This window comes from Mauremys reevesii, linkage group 7 (assembly GCF_016161935.1).
Source record: "Mauremys reevesii isolate NIE-2019 linkage group 7, ASM1616193v1, whole genome shotgun sequence".
NCBI classification, from domain to species: domain Eukaryota; kingdom Metazoa; phylum Chordata; order Testudines; family Geoemydidae; genus Mauremys; species Mauremys reevesii.
The window spans coordinates 219,068-226,815 of record NC_052629.1 but is presented as its reverse complement, the minus strand read 5'-3'; the positions used below and the strand labels follow the sequence as shown (position 1 = coordinate 226,815).

At 49.2% G+C, this 7,748-nt stretch overlaps 1 protein-coding gene across 8 annotated transcripts in view; it reads left to right on the top strand.

Annotated features, from left to right (window-relative positions):
• Positions 1–827: 827 nt before the first annotated feature.
• The window catches only part of ALDH18A1 (aldehyde dehydrogenase 18 family member A1), a 118,505-nt gene continuing 111,584 nt past the window's right edge, over positions 828–7,748 (top strand). For 3 of the 8 annotated variants that reach the window (XM_039480992.1, XM_039480995.1, XM_039480986.1), the window contains exons 1-2: positions 828–931; positions 3,639–3,698. The gene's annotated coding sequence lies outside the window, so the exon portion shown is untranslated. The remainder of the gene's footprint in view (positions 932–3,638; positions 3,699–7,748) is intronic. The other 5 variants (XM_039480988.1, XM_039480993.1, XM_039480987.1 and 2 more) reach the window with 5 other exon arrangements.

The window sequence follows — 7,748 nt, the reverse complement described above, 5'->3', positions numbered from 1 at the left end:
CAATTTTTCACATTTGCTGTCTGGTCACCCTAATCTCAGTTGTAGAATGCATGCTATTCAACTGGGATTTGACTGCATGGCACGTACCACCTACCTGGGTCTCAGTCACATGGCATATTCCACATGGCTGAGAAAGTGCAATAACTTATAACAGCTTCATGGTATGCAGTTGCTGTTTTAGCCATATTGGTCCCAGGATACTGATCTGGAAAAAAAGCACCCTGTAAACTCAAAAGTTTGTCTCTCTCACCAACAGAAGTGAGTAAAGCTATTACCACCCCCCCCCCCCGTAACAGCTTTATTAACATTACAGCTCAGGAAGTTGCCAGTTCACACATGGATCATATCTGCAACTTGTCTGTTTCCTGGCTCAATGTGTTTCCAGAGTAAATTTGGTCCCTTACCATTTTGTTTCTAATTTGTATTTGACAAGAAAATAAAGTTTTCAACCAAGGAAACTCTCCCTTCCTGGGGCCCCGGGGCAGACACCCCAATACAAACAGACAGTTGTTATCTGCCGGGGCATCACCCACATTCCTAAGGCCTGGACTTTGTGACTAGTTACCCAGGTGGAGGCCTGCGCTCAGACCCAAGGCCACACACCCTACCCCTGAGACCCAGAGACACACCCCCAAGGGGCTGACCCAAAGCCGAGGGAGGGCAAGCGCGCCCCAGGTGGGCGGGGGGCTCTGGGGGGCAGGCAGGGCCTGTACCGCTGCGGTGATGGGGGACCAGTGCGGGGCCAGGTGGGGGCTCCGGCGCCATATGCCTGTGAGGGGGCGGGGCGGACGCGGTGGGGGCGGAGCGGACCGGAAGTTGCCCTTCTCCGAGGGGGTTGCCGGAGCTCCCGTCGCTCGCTCCCTTCAGACGTGTCGCGCCGCCTTTCCCGCCGGTTGCGCAGCGGCCGGGCCTCCGGGCGAACGGAAAGTGCGTAAGTGGCTTTGCGAATGGGGACGGGCGGGGCCCGGCTGGGGAGGGGCACCGGGAGCGGGGGGCACCTGGGGGCAGTGTGACAGAAGGTGGGGGCTGCTGGGGGTAGCGGGTGGAGGTGGCTGGGAGCACCTGGGGGGGCGGTATGACAGAGGGTGGGGGCGGCTGGGGGTCGGGGGGGGGTGGAGGTGGCTGGGGGCACCTGGGGGGTGGTATGACAGAGGGTGGGGCTGCTGGGGGTAGCGGGTGGAGGTGGCTGGGAGCACCTGGGGGCGGTATGACAGGGTGGTGGTAGCAGGGTGTGTGTGGAGGTGGCTGGGGTGGTATGACAGGGTGGGGGCTGCTGGGGGTAGCGGGGGTGGAGGTGGCTGGGAGCATCTGGGGGCGGTATGACAGGGTGGTGGTAGCGGAGTGTGTGTGTGGAGATGGCTGGGGGGGTGGTATGACAGAGGGTGGGGGCTGCTGGGGGTAGTGTGGGGGGGTGGAGGTGGCTGGGGGCACCTGGGGGGGGGTATGACAGGGTGGGGGCTGCTGGGAGTAGCCCGGGTGTGGAGGTGGCTGGGGGTGCAGTATGACAGAGGGTGGGGGCCTCTGGCGGCATCCCGGGGTGGGGGTGTGGAGAATGCTGGGAGCGGTGGGCATGTGGGGTGCGGAGGGTACCGGAGAGTCTCTGAGCTGGCTGCTGGGTTTATTGTGGTGTCTTGGTGCCCCAGGCCCTCTCTAGCAGTGAGTCGCAAACTCATTTGCCGTCTCCCAGCCTGGCTAGGCTGACTGCCCTCTCCCGTCAGCAAGACTGCTGTGCTGCGAAGGGAAGAGGAGCTTGCCCTTGATTGGGAGTGGGTAGCTGAACCTGTTCCTGGGTTGTTGTTTTTCGTGAGACAAGGAGGGTGTGCTCCTCTGTCTGACAGATGGGGGAGGGAAATAGAGAGTGGTGGGGGGGAGGGACTCTCTCACTACCTTGGTCAAGGCCTCTGAGGGACAATGAATTGCCATGTGCTGCCTGGTCCCATAAGCAGAGCAGTTGGCAACTCTTGTACACAGCCCTGTGACTGTTGCGCGTTCTCCTAAGATTGTGGCTTATAAAGAAAACTGTTACAGATCCCTGACCTGTACTAGGGAAGTCTCTTATACCTGTAGTGGGGAGAGGGGTGGCTAACGTGTTGACTTCTGCAGAACTTTCTTAAGCATCCTTAGCAGAGTGACATTAACACTGGGCTTTTGGGTAAAATAACAGCCATCCTTACATTTTCAGTAGTCAATTTGGGTAGAGCATTAGTGCGTCTAACCCCTGCTGTTGTGGGGGTGGGACCCCCGGGGGAGGGTGGGGGGGTGGAAGAGGAGGGCTTCTTTTCTCTTCCAGCAGAGGTGAACATCAAACTTATGATACCTAATAGCAGGGGTCGGCAACCTTTCAGAAGTGGTGTGCCAAGTCTTCATTTATTCACTCTAATTTAAGGTTTCGCGTGCCAGTAATACATTTTAACATTTTTAGAGGGTCTCTTTCTATAAATCTATAATATATAATTAAACTATTGTTGTATGTAAAGTAAATAAGATTTTTAAAATGTTTAAGAAGCATCATTTAAAATTAAATTAAAATGCAGAGCCCCACAGATTGGTGGCCAGGACCTGGGCAGTGAGTGCCACTGAAAAGCAGCTCGTGTGCCACAGGTTGCCTACCCCTGTCTAATAGGCTGAAACTGAATTTAAAATAATAATTAAAAATCAAGGCCCAGAAGCAGCATCCTGAAGGATTTTTCCAGTACAAGTCCTGAAAGCTGAGGTGATGCACCTGGACTGCATTGGTGCATCCCGTTAATGTTTTGTATTTGCTTCTGGCAATGGGGCTTAGTCCTCTGAATAGGAGATAAACTGTTCAAGCATTTGTACCAGGTGACATTCCTGTGACACTTAACAGTTGTTCCAAGGTTTTAGTGTAACGCTCAGTGATAAGACTGTTGCAGTTGCACAACCCATCTCCACAAAAAGAAATAACAGGATCAAACTAGCACAGTTTCTGCAAGAAGAAACTGTGTCCCTCTAACCTGCTCATTCTTTGTAAGCTGTAATATAATAGTAACTAAAGATGACTCAATGGATGTAACTTACAAATTACTTGAATCACAGCTTTTTTTTTAAATCCCAGTAAGAGATTAAGTTTAAAAATATATTATGAAATGAGGGGTGTAGTCTTATTTTAGATAATTGGTTATGATGTAGGATTAAAATGTGTTGCTATAAACACATAGAATCATAGACTATCAGGGTTGGAAGGGACCTCAGGAGGTCATCTTCTAGTCCAACCCCTGCCCAAAGCAGGACCGATCCCCAGACATTTTTGCCCCTGATCCCTAAGTGGCCCCCTCAAGGATTGAACTCATAACCCTGCGTTTAGCAGGCCAATGCTCAAGCCACAGAGCTATCTCTCCCTCCCCCTTATGCCAGCCTGAACTCTCCTTCCCCCAGAAAAACTCAAGCTATAAATTACAATGCAATAGTCTGGCTTTTGTCCTTTCTCGTTTTATTTGGATTGCACTGATCTGCAAAGGAATATTTTGAGTTAAATATTTTTATCCCTCTTTGTATGTAATGTAACTCTTTTGTTGCATATATTAAAAAAAAAAAAAAGACCAACATAGTTTCCCTACTTTATTCTTCAAAATGGAAATGAATGTTTGTTTGTTCTGTTTCCTGCTGCACTATAATAGGTTTAAAAGAGACCCAGCAATGGTGTTTTTGATGACCAAGACCAGACCACTATTTTATAGGTGAGCACCAGCTCCTTTGTAGTTAAACTTCCCAACCTTAAAGGACAACTCTTCTAAAATGGCATGGTTATCTCGATTATCTTGAAATTTGGTGTGACTAATGGGGGTGCAAAGTAGAGTTAGTGATCCGAATTTGGAGCCATTTGACCAAGAGATTCCTGAGATAAAGCTTCGGGGAAAGAAAGCAGCTTGTTTTAAGATTGACAGATTCTAACAACATCATATTTTGTACACACATTGAGGAGTGTATCAACTGATGGTTCTGATTGGGCCCCAAAGGATCTCAGTCACTTAAGTCTTACTCCAGCTAGTGCATGGGACCCGCTGTTATGTATTTCTTTGTACAGGGTAGGTTGCAGAGCTGCTGCTAACAGGCCAGGCTTCTGTACCTGATGTGGACTGGCCACAAAGCTTCCTTCTCAAAGAGGGAGACACCAGATGTGTTTGCTGTAAGATCCTTTAATATTGCCAGGTAGGGCTGAAGTTAACTTAGATAAGTTATGTTACACACAGCACCACCAGTGGCTGAACAATAGAATACAATTTAGCATTCCATCACACCCACTACCCCTGTGAAGAAGCCTCACAATTGCTAGCCTGCTGGGCAGCTGCTGCCCAGGGAACTTAGGGGAGTGGGGAGCTCATAGGGGGGCTGCCGGTCCACCCTGGTTCCAAGCCCCCACTAGCTAGCTGCAACAATCTGCTCTTCCTGCAAGCAGTAGACAAAGCAGGTGTCTGCCAAACAAAATTAGAAGGGAGCATTACACAACTTTAAACGAGCATGTTCCCTAATTGATCAGCAACGTAACAACATTAACCTGGACGACTTTAAGTGAGGAGTTACTGTATTGAAAACACTGTTCTAGTGGGCCACCAGACCTGCTGTAGATTTAGACCAGCATTTATATTTCAATGCTCTAAAATCTGCTTAGTTACTTGGCTCGCTTTGAAATTTGGTGTAACTTGTGAGGGTGCTGGATGGTCCAAATTTGGAGACCTGTGACAAAGGGGTTTCTAGGATACAGGCCCTCCCAAACTGCTTTTACTAAGGTTAACAGTCTACCAACTTTTTTTTTTTTTGCCCAGACCTGGGGATCAAACCAGGGTTCTAATCCTGGCAACAGGGTTCTCAGTTTTTCAAGGATTACGCTCAGCTAATGTCTGACAACCATTGCCCCTTTGGTGGATCAGAATATTTGCCAAAAAGTTTTTAGTTCTTTATTTTATGTATGTTCAAGAGCTAAAGAAACTGCACTGAGCGTGTGCAGATGAAGGAACCCAGGGAGTTTATAGTGAGGAGAGTTTCACTGCAGCTGGATAGCTCAAGGGGTTAAGAAGTAACCTTTAACCCTAGCTGGGTGGGTCAGTATCAATTTATCTCGCTTAGTGCAGAAATCAGAAAAAGGTCTGAAGACTTGTTGCTAAAATCTTTTTTTTTTTTGTGGGTGGGAGGATGGGGAATGTAATCAAAGTATTCTTGAGGGGGAAAGTAGTCATTCACTTGCCTGCTGGAGGATGATGATTAGGTGGCAGTGCGGGAAATAGAGGGACTGGAGTGAGGAGAGAGAGGTAATGGGGATGGGAGAAGGCTTGGGAGGTTCAGGTGGGTGAGAGGGTGGGGACACTTCGCAAGGGAACTTGGGGGTGAGTGGTAGGGGAACTGGGGGAGAATAGGGACAGGTGCACCACAAATTCATTCCATTATCCTTCCCTCCTTTGTGTCTGTGTCAAGATGGGGGGTGGAGGAGGGACTGAACTCTTCACCCTAACTTCATGTGTGTGCTGGGGTCTAAGCCCATCTCTTTGCCCCCAGTGTGAGCCTGAATCTTAGTGGGGGAGGGCTCTTCCCTCTGAAGGAGTCTGATCTCCCTCTCCCTGCTCCCCAGGTGAGTCAGCATTTGGCAAAGCCCTGACCCTTTGGGTTTGGAGATGAGAACAAAATTTTATTATGTGAAACATAGTTCATCTTTATTATTCTGTAACAAAATTAGTGCAAAAAACCCCACTATGCAATTTTAAATCAAATACAATAAAAACTTAAATGTTAATACATTCAGACGATAGAATTTAGGAAGAGGAAAGAAAACTTATGTCCATTTCAGCTCCACGTATACTGACCTGTGGAACCTATGATTGATGTATGTGATGCTGTAATTGTCTCTAATGTCTCCCAGGGTGGAGTGGTGGGGGTAGTGTGGTGAGCCCTGATGCCACCTGGGAAGTTGGGGGGGGAAGTATATGGAGGTCCTGATACTGAATTCTCAATGGACTGCAAAGGAAGGCGAGCCCAGGATGGCTGAACCTGCAGGTCCACGCGAGTCTGCAGCATCTGTGTTTAATGCCTGAGACACCCCATTACGTCCTGGTGCATCTCTTTTTCCTGCTGGGACTTCTTGGCCTTTCTCTTCTCCACGCATTCCTTCTCCAGGCTGTTCCCAATGTTCATCCTCCAGGTCCTGTGCTCTGTCTAATGCAGCCCTGGCTTGTAGGATGTTATTGAACATGTCATCCTGAGTCCTCTTCTTTTGCTGCCTCATCTGGCTCAGGCATTCCGCAGGTGTAGAGAGGAAGACCCAGAAGATTGCAGTGGCAGCAGCTGAAGATTTTTTAAAATTGGAGAGATACCTATCTCCTAGAACTGGAAGGGACCTTGAAAGGTCATTGAGTCCAGCCCCATGCCTTCACTAGCAGGACCAAGTACTGATTTTTGCCCCAGATCCCTAAGTGGCCCCTCAAGGATTGAACTCGCAACCCTGGGTTTAGCACCAAGATAAAATTCAGTGGTACCATTGTCAGTGTATTCGCTACAAAAAGCAAAATTTAAGATGCTTAACTCACTCCCCTTGCTCTGCAAAAGTTTTAAGCACTACATTCTCACTTCTGTTTGGGTTGCTTGTGCACAGCGCCAGTCGCAGCACCAGCCATGGTGAATATGGCCCACTGGGGTTGGGGAAATGCAGAGGGAATTGCTTGGTTGCATGATTCTAGTAGCATAGCGCAATGGCACTGAGCACTGGCACTGTTTTCCACAGGCGGCGGTGGTGACTTTAGCTGATATCTCGCTCCTGAGGGGAACAGAGGCAGAGAGAGTACAGCTGGTGGTGGTGTCCCAAAGCTGCCTGGGCCTGTAGGCCATTAGTCTGTGTACTGCAATGGTGCTCGCTGAAGTTACCACTGGGTGGCATGGGCAAGTGTCCTACTGCAGAGGAAAAAATAAGGCAGCCTTCCCTAGGAACCTTTGGCAGATGATTGCAGAGTACCTCCGTAAAAGTTTCATTGAGATCTCTCATGAGTGTTAAGGGACATCCCTGTGTACATAAACTGCTCCACATGCTTCCCACCCTCTTGTAACTCTAGAGAGGAATGAAAAACATAGCAAGTCTACCTCTGTTGGTTGTACCATTACCTCTTCTAGCACAAGTAAATTAATGAAAAGACAAAAGATGTGCCCTGCTACTTTGGTGGTGCTATCCTTGTAATTGAAAATTTATCTACACACATACCCGAGGTTCCTTCTCCTGCATTGAGCTTGAGTGGCGGGATTGGCTGGACTGTGGTGGAGTCAAAAACAGGTCCAGGCTCACAGCGCAGCTGAATAGTCACCTGTCGCCCATATTCCTCCTCCTGCTTTCTCATTCACCACCACCTCCTCTCTGCTCACAGCAGAAACCTGTGACTCGGAGGTATGCACGGTGCTGTTGGGGAGCTGGGGGTGTCTCTGCCAAGTATGGCATACAGCTCCTTGTAGTAGTGTCAGGTCTGCAGTTTGGCACCATACTGATTGTTGGCCTCCCTGACCATCTGGTGTGCCTGGTGCAGCTCCTTGGCTATCACGCAGCAATGCTGCTGCTCCTTGTCATGACCCTTGTCCTGCATCCTTGAGAAATCTGCTCATAGAGATCTACATTTTTACAACTGATACAGAGCTGTGCCTGCACAGCCTCTCCTCCTCACAGGCCCAGGAGATCCAATATCTCCTGTCCGCTCCAAGCAGGAGCATGTAGCCAGTATGGTCAGCTGGGTGGTTGGACTCAACAATGGAGAGCTGCT